Raw genomic sequence first — 19979 nt, forward strand, 5'->3', positions numbered from 1 at the left:
TAGCTATGGAGAACCCTTGAAATTTCGGCCTAATGAAGAAGATGGACAAAAATTGGCTTTTAATTTTGTTTTTAATTCATTTTAATAACTAAATGACCAAAATGCCCTTAATTCTAAACTTTCCAAAAATTCCATCCATGTCCAATTTTTGTCCATAGACTTAGAAATTGGTCAAATTGCTATTTAAGATCTCCTCATTAATATTCCAAAGCAATTTCATACTAAAAACGCCTAGAATGCAAGTTTTGCAAATTATTCGATTTAGTCCCTAATTTCAATTTAAGCACTTTAGGCATAGAATTTCATCACAAAATTTTCACACAATCATGCAATCATATCATAAACATCAAAATAATTATAAAATAATTATTTCTATCTCGGTTTTTTGGTCAAGAAACCACTATTCCGATTAGGCCCTAATTCAGGATATTACAACTCTCCTCCCTTTAAGGATTTTCGTCCTCGAAAATCTTACCAGTAAATAGGTGTGGGTATTGGTTTCTCATAGTTTCCTTAGGTTCCCATGTAGTCTCTTCTACCCCGTGCTTTTGCCACAATACTTTCAAGAGAGCGAGACTTTTATTTCTTAGTTGCTTGACCTCTCTAGCTAAAATCTTAATCGGTTCTTCTTCGTAAGTCATATCTGGTCGTAGTTCAATTTCTGTCGGTGAAATTATATGTGAAGGATCCGAACGATACCGACGTAGCATAGATACGTGGAACACATCATGCACTTTCAGCAATTCAGGTGGTAATGCTAGCCGATAAGCTACTGGTCCAATTCTTTCAATTACTTCATACGGTCCAATAAAACGCGGACTTAACTTACCCTTCTGTCCAAATCTAAGGACTTTCTTCCATGGAGACACTTTCAAAAATACCTTATCACCAACTTGAAACTTGATTTCCTTTCGTTTCAAATCCGCATAAGATTTCTGTCTATCTGAAGCAGCTTTCAAATAATCTCGAATCACTTTCACCTTTTCTTTGGTTTCTTTTATTAGATCAACTCCATAAATCTAATTTTCCTTGAGTTCAGTCCAATACAATGGCGTCCGACATTTACAACCATACAATGCTTCATAAGGTGCCATCTTCAAACTCGTCTGATAACTATTATTATAAGCAAATTCTACCAACAGTAAGTACCTTTACTAACTACCTTGAAATTCCAATATGCAACATCTAAGCATGTCTTCAAGAATCTGAATTACTCTCTCTGATTGTCATTCAGTTTATGGATGAAAGGCAGTGCTGAAATTTAACTTCGTACCTAATGCCTCTTGTAACTTTTGCCAAAACCGTGAAATAAATCTCGGATCTCTATCCGAAATGATTGACAAAGGTATTCCATAAAGTCTAACAATCTCACGGATATACAATTCATCCAACTTATTAAGAGAATAATCCGCACGTACCGGAATAAAATGAGCCGATTTAGTCAGTCTGTCAACTATTACCCAGATGGCATTTTTATTCCCTAGAGTTAACGGCAACCCTAATACAAAATCCATAGTAATCCGATCCCATTTCCATTCAGGAACCATGATAGGCTGGAGTAGTCCCGAAGGTACTTGGTGTTCAGCTTTCACTTGTTGACAAACTAAGCACTTTGATACAAACTCTTAAATATCTCTTTTCATTCCACTCCTCCAATACATTTTCTTCAAATCATTATACATTTTCGTACTATCCGAGTGAACTGCCAAACAACCATTATATGCTTCATGCAAAATCTTTTGAATCAATTCATCATTTTTCAGTACACAAATCCGGTTTTTAAACATCAAGCAGCCATTAGAACTAATTCTGAAATCTGATCCCGTATCAGCTTCACACTGCTTTCTCTTGTCTTGCAAATCTTGATCATTTTTCTGAGCTTCACAAATCTCTTGTAAAAACATTGGTTTTGCTTTTAACTCTGCCAGAATCGAACCATCATCTGATACCTTTAACCGAGTGTTCATAGCTCTCAAAGAAAATAGCAACTTTCTGCTTAAAGCATCGGCAACCACATTCGCTTTTCCCGGATGGTAATCAATAACAAGCTCGTAATCTTTCAATAACTCCAACCATCTTCGCTGTCTCAAATTCAAGTCTTTTTGTGACATCAAGTACTTAAGACTTTTTTGGTCGGTATATACTCGGCACTTTTTACCATACAAATAATGTTGCCAAATCTTCAAAGCAAACACTATAGCAGCCAATTCCAAATCATGAGTCGGATAATTCCTTTCGTGAGATTTTAACTGCCTCGAAGCATAAGCCACCACTTTTCCTTCTTGCATAAGTACACATCCTAATCCATTTCGAGAAGCATCACTAAACACCACAAATTCTTTACCTGATTCGGGTTGAACTAACACTGGTGCTTCAGTTAATAACTTTTTCAATTCTTCAAAACTCTGTTGACATTCTTCCGTCCATTCAAATTTAACATCCTTTCGGTGTAGTCTTGTAACACCCCTATAACCCGTGTCCATCGCCGGGGTGGGTTATGAAGAGTTACTGATTCAAAATTTAATATTTTAAAAACATACACAATAAAAAAAATAAAATAAAAATATACATCGCCAAACTCAGTTAAAGATCGAAATTCAAACTTGTATCGACATTCAAAAGTAGCCATATTCACATGGCTTATATATAAGTACATCTCAAAATATCATTCGCTTAAGTCTATTCCATACATGCCATACTAGCTTCAAAATATAGTAGTACCCCAAAATGACAGATAGTGTGACTAGTAGCTGACGATTCCCTTTACGAAAGGTGTAATCGAATCAACAATCTATAAAATAGAGAACGTAACAAACGAAGTAAGCTTTCAAAGCTTAGAAAGTTTTAAGCATCACAAATAATTAAAACTTATCGAAAATCAAAACATTCATTTAAATGACTTATTCTCAATTCAAATTGCTTCATGGCGAATACACATAAACATAAACATAGATTCTCAAAGACATATTTTTCTTTTAATAGTAGTTCATACGATGCATTTAAAATAAATAATCTCATATATTAACAACATTTGACCGAATAGGTCATTGCTTTACTCAGAGAAATAACAATCATTCACACTTAAGTATCATTCTTTAATACTAATAATTCACAAATCATTGACTGAATGTTCATGAGTACATAAAGAAATTTTAATATATAATTCATATACAAATATACCATGACCGATTAAATCATTCTCATATTCGCTAATATAACCATCAATTACACTTATATATATATAAATGTATATATATATTCTTCTTTGATGCTATGATTCACTTCGAAATCAAATCACCTATGTGTAAGTAATACGTACCTGAACATCTTAAATGTATATTACTTACTCAACGATGGTTTACTGCGAACATTCAATATCGTAGTCTTACTTAATTACGGCATTAAGCCCGTCGGTCTTAGAACTTGAAACCAATTACCAAAGACAAGCTCATGGGAATTTAAACCCGTATAATACCAGCTCAAAGCCTGCGGGACTTTTGCCCAGACATATTTCCAACACGTAGCCTGCGGACCTTAAGTCCGGTTATAATTCCAGCACATAGCCTGCGGACCTTAAGTCCGAGTATAATTCCAGCATATAGCCTGCGGGTCTTTAAGCCCGGATATAATTCCAGCATATAGCATGCGGGTCTTTAAGCCCGGATTCACATCAAATATCATGCATATTTAACCATATATTAACACAACCTATTCTACATATCACATTAGTAGTCATTTGCTACGTTCGGATATAAGCTCCATATGAATACCATCATTTACATTTCGATTCAAAAGCCATATATAAATATCACATATCAAGGCATCATCAATTATATACTAAAGGTGACTACTCAAAACTTACCTCGAATATTTTCGAACAGACTCGGATTGGCTATTCAACTACTTTCTCTTTTCCCTTGTCCAACCTTGGTTCTCTATGCTCTTGAGCTTAAATTCAACAATTTTAAAGTAGTTATTATTCGACTATTCAAGTATTACTTTCAAAATATAATATATATATATATATATATATATACGAATTTCACACATATAGATCATAGTAAGTTTATAAGAAAACATTAAGCAACTCGTTAACAAATTTTTATCAATATTTACCACATAATCATAAATTCACAATCATTTGTCTTCACGAGCAACAATCACTCAATTATTTATAATTGAGCTACGAAACTCAAATCAATTGTCAGTAAAGTTTCCAAAATCACATTACAATTCTTTGTCCCAAGTAGATTTACTACAATTTACTATTTCACAACTCTTTGCATTCATATCATTTAAACATGTATAGTTATGCAACCAAAACACAAATCATACATACCTTATACTATGCATATCAAAATAACTCCAACCATGATTGGATATAACCGAATTTAAACATGAAAATTAAACCATTTTCGAACTCCTATAACTCATTCGGCAATTTACAAAATCATACCATTAGAATTCATGTACAATACCGAACCTTTAGACATTCAAACATCTACCCTTTTCTTTTCAAATCATCTAAACGGTAATACTCATATTTTAGCATTTAACTTCAAAACATTTATTCAAGTAACTAAACAAGTCCAAGTTCGGCTATTACACATATAAATACTATCAAATTAAACTTTTAACTAGTTCAAACTTCTCTCATCAACATTTATTCATCAAAACATAAAGAAAATAATCCAATCTCTTCATTAACAACCATGGCCGAATGCTCCATTCACCACCTAAATCCAAAATTTTAACATGGCCTAAGTAAGAAACGTGATGATTAACCTAAAACAAGCTAGAATTTAAAAAAAAAAACCTAACAAAATTTACTAACCTTCCTTATGATTCAAATGGCCGAATGTCTTGCTCCATTTTTTTTCTTTCTTTAGATTCGGCTAAGAAGAACAAAGCTGAGACTTTGTTTTCTTCACCATTCTTTCTATTATTATTTTATTTTATTCATCTATATTATAAAGTATAAAGCCATTTAACTAATAATTAATACATATATTTAATATAAAAGCATCATCATGGCCGGCCACTATAAACAAAAATGTATATTTGACATGCAAGTCCAAACCTTTTGTGACATGCATTAATAGACCCCCTTTTTAAAATTACCTAACACCTTCCACAATTATTTCACATAAGTCCTATTTAATAATTTCACATACAAATGACAAAATTAGAGCATGAAACTTTCACATATGCATGTACACATATAATAAGCATAGAATATAACAGTTAATTATTTTTATGACTCGGTTTTGTGGTCTCGAAACCACTTCCCGACTAGGGTCAAATTAGGGCTCTCACAAGTCTAGTCATAAGAGCAGAAATCATAAAAAATCCATTTACAAACCGTCGATACTACCAAGCTAGCCCCAAGAAACTTCTAACCTCGGTTACATTTTTTGGTGGTTTCCAATCAACAATGGCTAAAATTTTACTAGGATCAACCCGTATACCATCACCTGAAACAATGTGACCTAAAAATCCAACTTCCCGAAGCCAAAATTCACTTTTACTAAACTTAGCATACAACTGCTTATCTCTCAAAGTTTGCAAAACTATCTTCAAGTGCTCAGCATGTTCTGTCTCATCTTTTGAATAAATTAAGATGTCATCTATAAACACCACAACAAATTTGCCCAAGTATGCCCTAAATATGTGATTCATTAAATCCATAAACACAGCAGGAGCATTTGTCAACCCGAATGGCATAACTAAAAATTCATAATGACCATACCTTGTTCTAAAAGTAGTTTTAGGCACATCCGACTCTTTTACTCGTAGCTGGTAGTACCCAGATCTCAAGTCAATCTTTGAAAACCATGTCTCTCCTTTTAGCTGATCAAACAAATCATCAATTCTTGGCAGCAGATACTTGTTTTTGATTGTCACCTTGATTAATTTCCGATAGTCAACACACAATCTCATAGAACCATCCTTCTTTTTCACAAATAACTGGGGAGCACCCCAAGGTGAAAAAATCGGTCTCACAAAGCCTTTGTCAGTCAACTCTTGCAATGTGACTTTAATTCTTTCAACTCTGCTGGTGCCATTCTATACGGAGCAATCGAGATCGGAGCTATTCCCCGTATCAATTCAATACCAAATTCTACTTCCCTGACTGGAGGCAAACCGACAACTCTTCTGGAAATACATCCGCGAATTCACACACAACCGGCACTGATTCAACTTTCTTTTCAATTTCTTTTGTATTAATTACATATGCCAAATAAGCTTCATAACCCTTTCTCAAATATCTCTGAGCCAACATCAAAGAAATCACACTAGATAATGCCTCTGATTTGCCTGGTTCAACCCGCAGAATTTTACCACTTTCATACTTTAATTCTATAACCTTTTCTTTGCAATTTACTATAGCATCATGCAATGTCAACCAATCCATACCCAGAATAACATCAAATTCATCAAACGGCAACAACATCAAGTCAGCCGGAAAGTAATGACCCCGAATCATTAAAGGGCATTTCTTGCATACTTTATCAACTATCACACATTTGCCTAATGGATTCGACACTCTAATCACAAATTCTGTGTTCTCAACAGGTATATTCATACTAGACACCAATTTAATGCATACATATGAATGAGTAGAATCGGGATCAATCAAAGCAACAACATTAACATCATAAACAGAAAATATACCAGTAATCACATCGGGTGATGAAGCATCTTCACGTGCCTTTATAGCATAAGTTCTAGCTGAAGCCCTTGCTTCAGATTTAGCTGCTGAATCTTTGGCTACATTTTTGCTGCTTGCTTCATTTCCAGTTTTTCTCGAATATCTTCCCCTCAAGTCTGCACCACTAGCTTTTACACTAAGAAATTTTTCTTTTTCAGCCCTCTCTAGGCAGTCTCTAATAAAATGATGCGGAGAACCACACTGAAAACATTCATTCGCTCTACATGGGCCAAAGTGATTTCTACCACACCGCTGGCACTCAGGCTTAACAAATCTCGAATTTCCCACACTAGCCACGGAAGTAGTCTGAGTGTAATACCCCAAACCCGGCCTGGACGTTATGACCGGATCTGATGCGCCACATTGATGCATTCAAAACATTCCGTATTACTTAGTTTGGAAAAGCTGAGTTGGTGTTGTAAAGACACTTTTAAAGGTAGGTTAAAGTGAATAGAAGTCATGCACCGGTAGGAAACCGTAAAAAGAGGAGGTGAGTCCGTTGACCGCTTAAGTACCAAGCTCTTCCGGATCCAATCCTAGACATGCACACCACCATTGCCACACTCTAACATCTCGTATAATTTTGAGAAAATCGTTTGATTATGTCCGTCTTAAGAAAATGTTTAAGTTGAAAACGTTTGTTTAAAATATTTATTTCCTTGGAAAAACATTTACTTTGCGGAAACTTTGCGCGTCATCGTGATCTTTTAAAAATCAAGTAGTTTTTATAAAACGAACCCTAGTGCTAACCAGTTTAATAATCCCCAAAATAAAAATAATTAAAAAGAGCGACCTTATTACAACTTTAAACATAATAAAAATAAAATAATCCAAATTAAATGCTAAACTTATTTAAAATTGGCAATCCATCTTCATGGCCACTCTGAATCCCGCCCAGCTCCAAGTCCACCAACTAGGGCTCACCTGCAAGGAGGGAAGAGGAAGGGGGTGAGTTTGGAAAACTCAGTGTATACAGAAACCCATCCAAAGCCCAATTCAGCTCGAGCCCATTGGGCCTAAGCCCTATTCAGATAACAGTACACAGTAGGCCGAAGCCCTTTTCAGAATACAGTAGCAAGGCCTTAGCCCCTTTTACATAACAGTGTGGCCCATAGGCCCAGTTCAGTAACATGAGTATCAACAGAAATAATGAATGCAAGCCCATCTGGGGAGACTACTCAACCCACCAACCGCTACACTGCCCCGTACCAGCCCTACACACCATGTGGGGAATATCTCAACCCACCCAGCCCTACACACCACAGCTTGCAAAGAACGCACTCAAATTTCAGTCGATTGGGGCAAAGCCTCCAAGACGTGGATGAACCACTTTCATACTTCCTCCATTAATACCCCAACCCCATGCAGAGATATTAATAAAAGCATATCATGTAAAATACAACATTGATCAATCATGCGTTCACCAATTTAAAACCCTAGGGGTATATCGGTAATTTTGCTCTTTAGGGTAATTTGGTAATTTTGCTCTTTAGGGTAATTTAGTGATCTACGCTCATCGCACAAGCTAATTCAAGAATTTTTATCAGTTTTATGCAATTTGATTCCACCATCTACTTAACAGGCTAATTTGCCCATCTCTTATCCATATTGGTCCAGTAAGCCCATTGGGCCCGCTTTTGCCCATCAAGCCCCTTTTTCCGAAATACGCTAAAGCATCACGCGAACGTACTTACCACCTTGCGGTGCGGATCTAACAATTCCTCTATGACTTGAGAGCATTCACATACTTACATGACCATGAAATGCCGAATTTTGGCATTTCGGCTTTTCTTAATTGAACTAAGAAAGGGTGTTCGGTACACACCGATTCATGACGATCGCTTCGAGATCCCTTTCGATGTCCTACAATTTATTAGCACAGTTCTTATTTACAAACCATAATCACTAAACCCCAAATCTTACTTATCCATGATCGAACCATATCCCTAAAACCTTTGAAACCTTACCTTTTGCCAAAATCAATAGTTAGCTCGAATCCGATTGCTCCAATGAACCACGCCTTAGATTCAACGCTTAAGAAGACTCTAGTCACCGAAAGAAAACATCGATTAAAGACTCTTAGAGCCATATGCCCAAATCGACAGCCTCCCTAATTTTAGGGACTTGACTTTTCTTAACTTTGCAAAATAAGAACAGATCCGAGATGATACGTACTTACCCTTACTCCCACTTGATTTCCACGCAATCTAGTGTAAATTTATCTATCAAACGACGGTAGAACTCGATTCCCCAAAGTCTTGAAGTTTCGCTATAAACCCCAAATCTATGGTTTTTCGCTTTTGTGTGATGAAGAAGATGATAATGTGGGGCTACAACCTTGATGTAGAATTGCGGTCAGAGATCTAGGATTAAGAAAAGATAATTGCAAATTAATAAAAACAAAAGAACATAGGAGAACCTGGCTTTGAAGAAATCGGCACAAGCAATGATCACAAGATTTCGGCTTTTATGGATTTGGCAAAAGTATTGATGAATAGCAGGTATAATGAATAGTTTTGAAGAAGAAGAAAGAAAAAATAGAAGAAGAGGAATAGGGGAGGTGGTAGTTTCGGCTAGAGAGGAAAAAAGAGAGGAAAAACAACCCTAAGGTGTTAAAGCAGAAGAAAAACGGCACCACTCAATACCCTAAGTGCCGAAATACTAACAACATAGCCCCCTGCCGATTTTTCCCTCTTCAATTCCCATAATTCGGCCAACTCCTAGCCTCATCCAAATCCTTAAATCTCTCCCTTATCCCTCCTTAATCCAAGCATTTAAACCGATCCAACTCTCCTTAGCGTAATCCACGAACTCCAACACTTACCCTCCTGCACTAAAAAATAAATGCATCTATTTGCCAACACAGGAATCGATCCTTGCCTTCCCAAAGCTCCACACGCCACTTTTCTAGGAGCCTAGTGGCGTCACCCTTGCCACTTAACCAACGCTCTTTTGTGATGCAATTTACCCATCACTCCACTTAAGGCCACTTAGCCGTAACCCCTAACTCCTAAGTCTAAAATTCCAAAAATTCAACTGGGTTTTGGCCAACTCATGGGCCTTCTATAAGCCCATTTACCTACTCAAAATACTAATTCCACATCCAAATACAAAATTTTAAAAATCTTTACAAAATATTGAAAATCGCGAATAAACCCGAAAATCAGGATGTTACACTGAGATTTAAGACCCACATTTTGCTTCTTAAAATTTCCATATGATTGTCCAGCCGAAACCTATGAACGAGGATTCATATTTCTAGATTTTCTGGATTGCTATGAGAATGAACTGCTCGTCGGTCTTTTCTTCCAATTTCTAGTCTCAGCCTCTACTTTTTTCTTCTCTTTAAGTAGTTATTCAGCCTTGCAAGCTCGATCAACAGGTACTACCATTTCTTTTAATTCGAGAATCCCAACAAATACTTTAATGTCTTCATTGAGTCCGTCTTCAAATCGTCTACACATTTTAGCCTCTGTAGGAATATATTCTCTAGCATACTTACTCAACCTAGCGAACTCCCTTTCATATTCAGTAACTGTCATGTTCCCCTGCTTTAATTCAAGAAACTCTTTACGCTTTTGATCAACAAATCTTTCGCTGATGTATTTCTTTCGAAATTCTTCTTGAAAGAACTCCCAAGTTATTTTCTCTTTAGGTACTACTGAAGTCAATGTCTTCCACCAATGATAAGCTGAATCCCTCAACAATGATATAGCACATTTTAAGCAGTCCTTAGGTGTACAAGACAATTCATCAAATACTCGAATAGATTTCTCAAGCCAAAACTCTGCTTTCTCAGCATCATCATCAATATTTGCCCTAAATTTTTCGGCCCCTTGCTTACGGATTCTGTCAACTGGAGTTCTGTGAAGTTTCATTAGATCTACACCTTGAGGCATCGGGGGTACAGGTTGAGGAATCGGGGGAGGTGGGGGAGGTTGTACATTTGGGTTCATACAAACGAACTCAGTATACCAGGCATTCATCATCTGGAGAAAGGCTTCCCGAGCCCCTTCTCCTCCTCCTTGACCAACAGAGGGAGGTGGATTTTCGCTTAATCGCCCACCTTCACCAAGGCGATGCATTACTCTCTACATCATTAGCATAATCGGATCGAGATCCATTTACTAGAAAAAATCATTTAAAAGGTCAGAAGTCGTCACACTATCACAATATATATATGGCATGTATAGAAAAACCCGTACATACAACACATTAGTCCGAGAACTAACTAAACCTGCTGTGATACCACCAAATGTAACGCCCTCATGCCCGAGACCGTCGCCAGAGTCGAGCTTGAGGTGTTACTAAACTTAATTCATTAATTTAATAGCTCAAACAATGTATTTTTAAAATTTCCAAACAAGCTAGCCAACGCATCACGATGCCGCTAAAATTCATATCTCGAGTTCTGAAACTCGAAATTAAGATCCGTAAATTTTCCCTGAAATTAGATTCATATATCTATTTACTAAATTTTGTCTAGAATTTTTGGTCGAGCCAATTAGTACAGTTTATTAGTTAAAATCTCCCCTATTTCAGGGTTTGACTACTCTGGCCCTTGTGTATTACAAATCAGATATCTCCCTATACAGAGTTTCAACCCTTTTACTCGTTTTCGCTTAAAATCGAGTAGCACAAGTTTTCTAACATAATTTAAAACCTCATATTCTATCATAAAACACCAAAATACACAAATTTCACCTATGGGTATTTTTTCGAATATGAACCCTAGGTTGAATTATTGCTAGCATAAGTTAATTCGAGCTACCGGGATTTCAAAAACGTAAAGAACATTAAAAATAGGGCTTGGAATCACTTACTATGGAGCTTGGAAGCTTGAAACAAACCCTAGCTATGGAGAACCCTTGAAATTCGGCCTAATGAAGAAGATGGACAAAAATTGGCTTTTAATTTTGCTTTTAATTCATTTTAATAGCTAAATGACCAAAATGCCCTTAATTCTAAACTTTCCAAAAATTCCATCCATGTCCAATTTTTGTCCATAGACTTAGAAATTGGTCAAATTTCTATTTAAGATCTCCCCATTAATATTCCAAAGCAATTTCTTACTAAAAGCTCCTAGAATGCAAGTTTTGCAAATTATTCGATTTAGTCCCTAATTTCAATTTAAGCACTTTAGGCATAGGATTTCATCAAAAAATTTTCACACAATCATGCAATCATATCATAAACATCAAAATAATTATAAAATAATTATTTCTATCTCAGATTTGTGGTCACGAAACCACTATTCTGATTAGGCCCTAATTCAAGATATTACACAAGATAAGTATCAAAACCCTTTCTGACATATTTTTGTACTAATATGGCTGATATCACATTAGACAACCCATCCAAATTATCAGATTCAATACAGATCATTTCACCATTCTGACATTTCAATACAATATACTTCCGTTTACAATTTACCACAACATCATGTGGAGTTAACCAATCCATGCCCAAAATCACATCAAACTCATCAAATATCAGTCGGTAAACAGTAACCTCGTATTATTAGTAGACAATTCTTGCATATTTTATCCACCATTAAATACTGGCCTGGGGGTTTGATCCTTTAAGTGCAAATTTAGTGGACTCGACAGGAAAATTTTTATTTGACACTAAATTCGTACATATGTATGAATGTGTCAAACCAGGATCAATTAAAGCAATTATATTAGTATCAAGAAGAGAAAATGTACCGGTAATAACATTGGGTGCAGAGGCATCCTCACGTGCATGATAGCATCTGTCCTTGCCAGCGCTTTTGCTTCAGATTTAGCAGTTGAATCTTTTGCCATACCTTGGCTTCCATTCACATTGCCATGGTTTCAAGGTGATCTACCTCTTGTAACAGAGTTACGTAGCTTTGAAGTCTGTACAGTATCTTTCTTAGGCTCTTTTGGGCAGTTTCTTAGATAGTGGTCAAAATAACCACATCTAAAACATGTTCGGCTTCTCATGTAGAACTCACCAAAATTGAATTTATTATAGTATTTGTACCTAGTTTTAATGTTTCTGACACTGCCTGCACTTGCTACAGATGTAGACTGAGATCTTGGATACTTTTGTCTTTCCTAGAATACCCTGTAGAGGTAGTGTAACAGTCATGATATTTCTTTGATTTCTGTGAGGAAAACTGATATGACTTTCCAGTAAACCTTTTACTTGAAGTCTGAGCTTCCATCTCAGCTTGCAAAATAGCCCTTGAGGTTTCCTTGAAATTGTATTTAAACCCCCCACTTATCAAGCTTTTGTAAATTTACCCCTAGCTAAATTTAGCATGTTTGAAAGCTTCATACTTGCCACATGTGTGGCCGGCCATGGGGGGAGTTAATGGCTGCTGATTTTTTCTATTTTTAGCGGCCTATCCACCCTATAAATACCCGATTTTCTACTCATTTTAAACACACCTCGCACACCTATCATTCTACATTTCTCTCTCATTTTCTCTCTTCCAAACCTTCCTTTGCTTTCCATTTTCCCTTCCATTCCCTTGCCGATTTCCCATTTTGGAAAAGAGCCCTTCAACCACCATTGGTAGCATCATTCAAGTTCTTGTAAAGCCTCAATTTAATCAGAATGAGCGGAGAAGGAGGAGCAGAGAAAACTAGTCAAACTTCAGAGAAACACGAGATTTGATTCTAGTTTTCTATCCTTTAACTTTGATTGTTGTTTTTATAAACATGCCTATGAATACTTGTTATGCTAATATTTTTAATTTAATTAACATGGCTTAAATTTAATTCGTGTTAGGTTGGTTGCGTTTCGTCCACTTAAGTTATTAAAATTATGTTTGTGTTGTTATAAGTCTTGGTAAAATTTTTGATTAAGTAAGACCATGATTAAGTTATTCTTGCATTATAATTATAAGATAACTAATGAATTAATTCTTAATCATATTGAAATTTTAATTAATGGGCACAATACTTAATCAGTGCATGTTTAATCTTCTAAGGTAGCTGAGGGTTAAATTAGCAATGATATTAAACGATACATTAGCCTTGAATAACATGCAATATTATTTTGATTAAATAATTTCAATGTAGGTATATATTTTTTACCTCACATAATCTTTTACTTGCTTATTTAAATTGATCAATTGTTTGAATTGGCATAGTGATATGTTCAAGAGTTGAGTTAATGTAGTAAGTCTGTATGTGCTATAGTTAACAAATTACCAAGTTGTTGTGGATTTATTCGTAACAACATTAACATTGTTTTAGTAATATTAAGTTAAAAAGTGTAATTAATCTAACACAATTATGTCATCTTGATTAAACTCATCTTTTGAAATCGTGCATTGAAACTTTTATTTATTTTTTATTTTACTTAGTTAAATTTTAGTTTTTAATTACTTCCTCAAAATCAAAATATTTGTAATCACCAAAGTGTTTGAATTTCATTTCATCAATAATTTTTTGACATAGTCTGTGCAGGTACAATAACTCGACATTTACTTGTCACTTTATTACTTGTTAAGATTGCGTACACTTGCAAATTTCCATCGTTCCAATGTCACCCATGTAGCAGCTCGATTTAGGGCCTAGTCGGAATAGCGGTCTTGGGACCAGAAATCTGGACTTGAATAAATTATTTTATTATTATTTTGGAGTCATTGCATGTTTATATAAGTGTATGGAAAATTTGGTGAGTTAATTTTGACGTTTGCTAGTCCAATTGCGAGAAAGGACTAAATAGCATAAAATGCTAAAGTCCTAAATTGATAGCTAAAAGTGTCAAATAGCTAGAGAATATAAATAGGAGGTCTTTAAAGGGCAATTAGACCCTATTGTGATAGCTTTCCGGCCATGGGAGGTAAAAATGTTGAAAAGTCAACATTAGGTAAGTTGGTGACATAATTTATGATATAATAATGCCCTAAGCCTAGCTATCATCTTTTTCTTTCATTCTTTCTTATTTACCACCGATTTTCAGCCATTTTTAGCAGTTTGAGCTTCAAAAAATTTAGCAACTCATTCCTCTTGCAAGTAAGTGATTTTTATGGCTTTTCTTGAATATTTTTTTACTTTTGAGACCCTTGAAGCATAAGCTTTCAAATGAGGGTACTATTTTGCAAAATGAATAAGAGTTTAGGGTTTTACCTTGAAAGGATTTGTAATGTTTGCTGATTTTTTGTGGAAGAAAATGAGTCTTGGATGTCTTATAACCAACTTTTGTGAAATGTGCTAGCATGAAAACACCTAAAAGGACCATTTTGTACAGGTTGTAAAATAGATGTTAAATATGTGAAATAGTGAGAATTTGGAGTTTCTATAAGAGTAAAAAGGGTTTATCTAGGCTTAAGATGTGAAGAAATTCAATAAAAATTGATTTTCGGACTTAGGTGTAAAATGGTCATTTTGCAAAAGTCTAGAGGCAAATTGGTCATCTTGCCCAATTATGAATTGTAGAGTGCCTAGATTGATAAAGTGCATTTTGCTATTATAGATCAAGAAATACCGAATCCAAACCTAGACCGGGGGAAAGCCAAGCAAATCGATTAAATCGACTAGTCGCCACATTTTGTAATCTGAGGTAAGTTGTATGAAATAATATAACTACATTGCTTATGTATGTGTTGAATTGTATTTGAATTATTATAGCATGAATTGCTTGATTTTGGAAATGAGACAATATGATGAGAATAGAGATAATAGAATTCCCGAATGAACCTCAGGAAATAAATCAGATATTCATGCCATGACATTTGGGTCACTTGTGCAAGCTAGTGTAAGACATGTCTGGGACATGCATCGGCCACATTATGAGAGCCAACTTAAGACCATGTCTGGGACCTGCATCGGCCACATTATGAGAGCCAGTGTAAGACCATGTCTGGGACATGGCATTGACATTGAGACAAATTCTAGTGTAAGACATGTCTGGGACATGCATCGGCCTCGAGATGTAAGCTAGTGTAAGACATGTCTGGGACATGCATCAGTTACGAGATGTGTCTGTGTAAGACCATGTCTGGGACATGGCACCGCACAGATATACTAGAACTTGTGTAAGACCATGTCTGGGACATGGCATCGATGTCTGACCCCATATTTGAGGCTAAATGAGTATCCAATAATGTTCCATATGGTTCAATGGTAAAAGCATGATTTAAAGTTAACAAGGAAAGTATAACCGTGTTGTGAGTGGTACAGGTACCTATATAGCATGTATGGAATGTATGCTCAATATATGCTATATGAGGTGTAATGAATATTGTTGAGTAGGTTTTGCTTATGCCAGTTGTGTATTATGATACTTGTTGATGAATGGTAAAGATATGTTGTATATTTATTTATGTGCAACTTACTAAGCTTTATGCTTACTCCCTCTCCTTTTCTATTTTCTTATAGTGCCACCTATCTAGCTCAAGGATCAACGAAAGTCAAAGATATCGATCACACTATCAATTTAAGCTTTCAGTATAGTTTGATTTATATTTATGAATATGGCATGTATAGGGCTTAGACTTTGTTATTTTTGTGTCATTGAAAACTAGCCAAATGTGTTGGCTTGGGTTGGGAACCCTTCATTTTGTATTAAGTCTTGAATGATGGCTAATATTCATTTTGATTTATATGCAAAAATGTTACTTTCATAGATGAGTAAAATGCACAAATGGACTAATGTTTATTGTGGCTAATTTGGTTGCATAGGATAGTCTTATCTTGATTGCGGTTGCTATTATGCAGGTTGTGTAACTAAGGGTGGCAAATAGGCTTCGTAAATAGCCTTATATTGTCTACACGGATAGACACATGGGCATGTGTCTAGACCGCGTGTGTCATACGGTCTGTCCCATGGGTGTGTGGTTCGGCCATGTGTCCCTTGTACATAAAAATTTCAAGTCAGTATGCATGATAGTAAACATACGGGTAGAGACACGGTCGTGTGTCTCAGCCGTTTGATGGACACGGCCTAGCACACAGGCGTGTGCATTGGCTAGGTGATATTTTGGGGATGTTGACGTCAGAAACAGAATGTCCATTTTTTTGTACACGGGCTAGGACACGGGCATGTTATGGCAGCGTGGAAGACACGGGCCAGGCAAACGGGTGTGTGCCAGGCCATGTGAAAACCCCTGTAGGTGTGCATTTAGAATTAATTCCACATAGGTGGAGGACACGGGCATGTCCCTATATTTCCTAGGTCGTTTAAGCCACATGGGCCATCAACACGACCATGTTGAAATGGTGACACGGGCATGTTGCCCCTCTATACGAGCGTGTGCCCTATTTCAAAGTCAAATTTTCTATAAGGTGTTTAAGGACCCGGGTTGATCCCGAATAGTTTTCAATGGTCGATTTGGGGCTCGTACGCCCATAATAAGAAATTTTATGTTGAGATTGAAAAAGTTCTAATTTGGATCAAGTCTCGGTGACTTGGGAAACGTTTGTGTGCATGAGATCGAGTTAAGTAATGCCTCGTATTCCACTCCGATATGGGTTACGGGTATGGGGTGTTACAATCCATCATGCTCATTAATTGGCTTATTTTATCCTCAAGTTTACTAAATGTTCTAGTTGAATTGAAAAACTTATATTTCAACTACTTTACGTCCATTCTCATTGATTGCATCTCTCCCTCGATTCTATCCAGTCGTTGACCACATGATGTATGGTCACCTGGGTTGGCCCTATCCTGAGGATTCTACAAATAAGGAGGTTGATAGTTAGTGTTTTTAGCTTGGTTCATACTATTACCTCATCCATGGTTGCCTCCCCATCTCAGGTTTGGGTGATCTCTTCAATTGGTATTTTAATAGGGGTTTGCACCCTTATTTCCAATATAGTTGACATCTTGGTAGAATTGTTGATGTAGTGGAAGAGCGTTTTGCCTTCTCCACTCATAGAAGATTTATTAGTAGATTCAATACGGTTAAGTTTATCCTCCAGCTGGTGATACTTGTCATCCTCTTGTATAACTTTCACAAAAGCAGGTTTCTAGCCAAATGTCATCCTCGTACATTTTGTTTATGAGGGCTCCTGCTACTGCTTCATCTACTCCTAATCTTGCATTTGCATCCAACACTTGCAAATGCATCCATTTAGGTAACTTATGGTGTGAGCATTTTTGAATCAATGTTTTAAAACATTCCCAAGCCTCATAAAAATTTCTCCTTTCATCTATCTAAAGACAACAATCTCTCTTCTTAGTTGAATCGCTTTACTAATAGGGAAGAACTTTTGCAAGAACTTTCCAATGAGCTTATCCCATGTCATGACAAACATTAGTGCCTGCGAATCTAACCAAGAAAAGGCATTATCAATCAAAGAAAAGGGGGACAACCGAAGGCTAATAGGATAATATGTGACCTCATTATACTTAAAAGTATCATAAAGTTTCAGAAACCATTTTAAGTGTTGATCGGATCCTTTGTCTTTGTACCCCTACAATTGTAGATTATTCTGGATCATTTGAATCATTTCTGGTTTAATCTCAAATTTATGTGCTGTAATAGCCAGCCTTGTTATACTTTCCTAAACCATGTCCAAACCTGATAATGCATAATCTTTTAGTGTTCGTTCGTTGCGAGCCATGTGTACTTTTGCAGGTACCTGTGGTGGTGCTAGTGGGTTTCCTAAAGTGTTGTTGTTAGCATCCTCAAACAGTGGATTTTCGCAGGATATGTTGCCTACAATTGGTGGAAGTGGGTCTTGCATCCACTGCTATTGCTGGTGTTGTTGATGATTTCTTTGGATTATTCTCTCTAGATCTGCAACTGCTATATTAGGTCTTCCCCTACTATGGGTGCAAAAATTAAAATTAAACTAGTGACCTTGCCTCCCCAACAATGGTGCCAACAACTTGACCACCTCCGGACGTACTAACATCTAGAGTGTGAATACTGCAGTGAAAGATATATCAATGAGGCAGTATTCGCAAGTATATGAGTTCAGTTGTAATATAGTTAAAACGGAGTGGGTGAGTACTCCAAGGATCGTACCCAAGGGAGACTAGTACCAGGTCAATTTTAACCTAAACACCAAAAGATATAATTAGTACTTTGATTTATTTATAGTACGATAATAAAATAAAATAACATAAGCAAATGAAAATACAAGAGATCAAAATATAGACTTAACCAAATCTAATTATGGGTGATTAGCTCGCTTTGTTAATCCCCATTAACTCTTGCTTTAGTTTCCCATCAATTGGCTAGTCGCTATCCTAGTAGGATCTTATGATCCACTCAAATAATGAGTCGGCAAAGACATTTTATTTTCTGACCTCACTGTCCAGACTTGTTTGAAGTGAAGGTATAACACCCCTAACCCGTATCTGTCGCCAAAATAGGGTTACGGAGCATTATTAGAGATTTTAGTTCAACATAATCAAAATTTTAAAACATTTAATTCACATCATCAATCATAGAAAAGCCAATCAAAGGCATACATATTGTTCCTTATTCAAGCCCTCAAGGCCCTAAAAACACATTAGGAACAAGTCGGGACTAAATAGGAAACATATAGAATTTTTTAGAAAAAGTTAAAAATTTTCAAACTGTAAGGGTCACACAGCCGAGAGACATGCCTATGTCACAGGTCATGTGGACATTCGAAGTAGGGACACACAGCCGTGTCCCAGCCCATGTTCGTGTCCTTGTAACTGACGGACTTGAGTCACACGCCTAAGCCACACGCCCGTGTGACAGGCCATGTGCTAGGCCATGTAACAGCCTAACTTGCAACCTTAGAAAGCTACAAGGGACACACGGCATAAAAGTTTAACTAATATGCCTAAAAGTCTCATATTCATACAACCAATATGCCTAAAAGAACCATATGCAAAATTTGGCAAAAAGTTTAACTAATTTATAACTAAGTTTATGTCAAAACTTACCACTTTGTTTATCTATCAAATTTCACACCAAAAGTACGAAATATGCATTTAACATCTAGCACCAATAGCCATATATGTCATCTATAACAAATATACCAAATCACCACATTGAAACATATCACAAGACCATTTATAACATACACTTTAACTACCATTCCATCTTCAATCATTCAAGCATCATAAGCCATGATATCAATCATTTTAACACCAAATATATACATGCATAAATTAGTACCATTTCATCACCTAAAATACCATAAACACAAGCCAAAAAAAATGGCTACATCATCAAACAAAATACCTATACATGCCATTATAACCAAAACTAGAAACAGCAAAATCTATCGATTCATCCAATGGATACTCCTACAAGCTTCCAACTCGAATAAGCTTTCGATTCACTATAAAACATGAA

The 19979-nt window shown here is 36.1% G+C and overlaps 1 non-coding gene across 1 annotated transcript; it reads left to right on the top strand.

Annotated features, from left to right (window-relative positions):
• Positions 1 to 17774: 17774 nt before the first annotated feature.
• LOC128295004 (small nucleolar RNA R71) lies at positions 17775 to 17879 on the top strand. Its single transcript, XR_008285311.1, has one exon. It is a non-coding gene; the product is annotated as a small nucleolar RNA R71 (small nucleolar RNA).
• The last annotated feature ends 2100 nt before the right edge of the window (positions 17880 to 19979 follow it).

This window comes from Gossypium arboreum, chromosome 6, assembly GCF_025698485.1.
Source record: "Gossypium arboreum isolate Shixiya-1 chromosome 6, ASM2569848v2, whole genome shotgun sequence".
NCBI classification, from domain to species: domain Eukaryota; kingdom Viridiplantae; phylum Streptophyta; class Magnoliopsida; order Malvales; family Malvaceae; genus Gossypium; species Gossypium arboreum.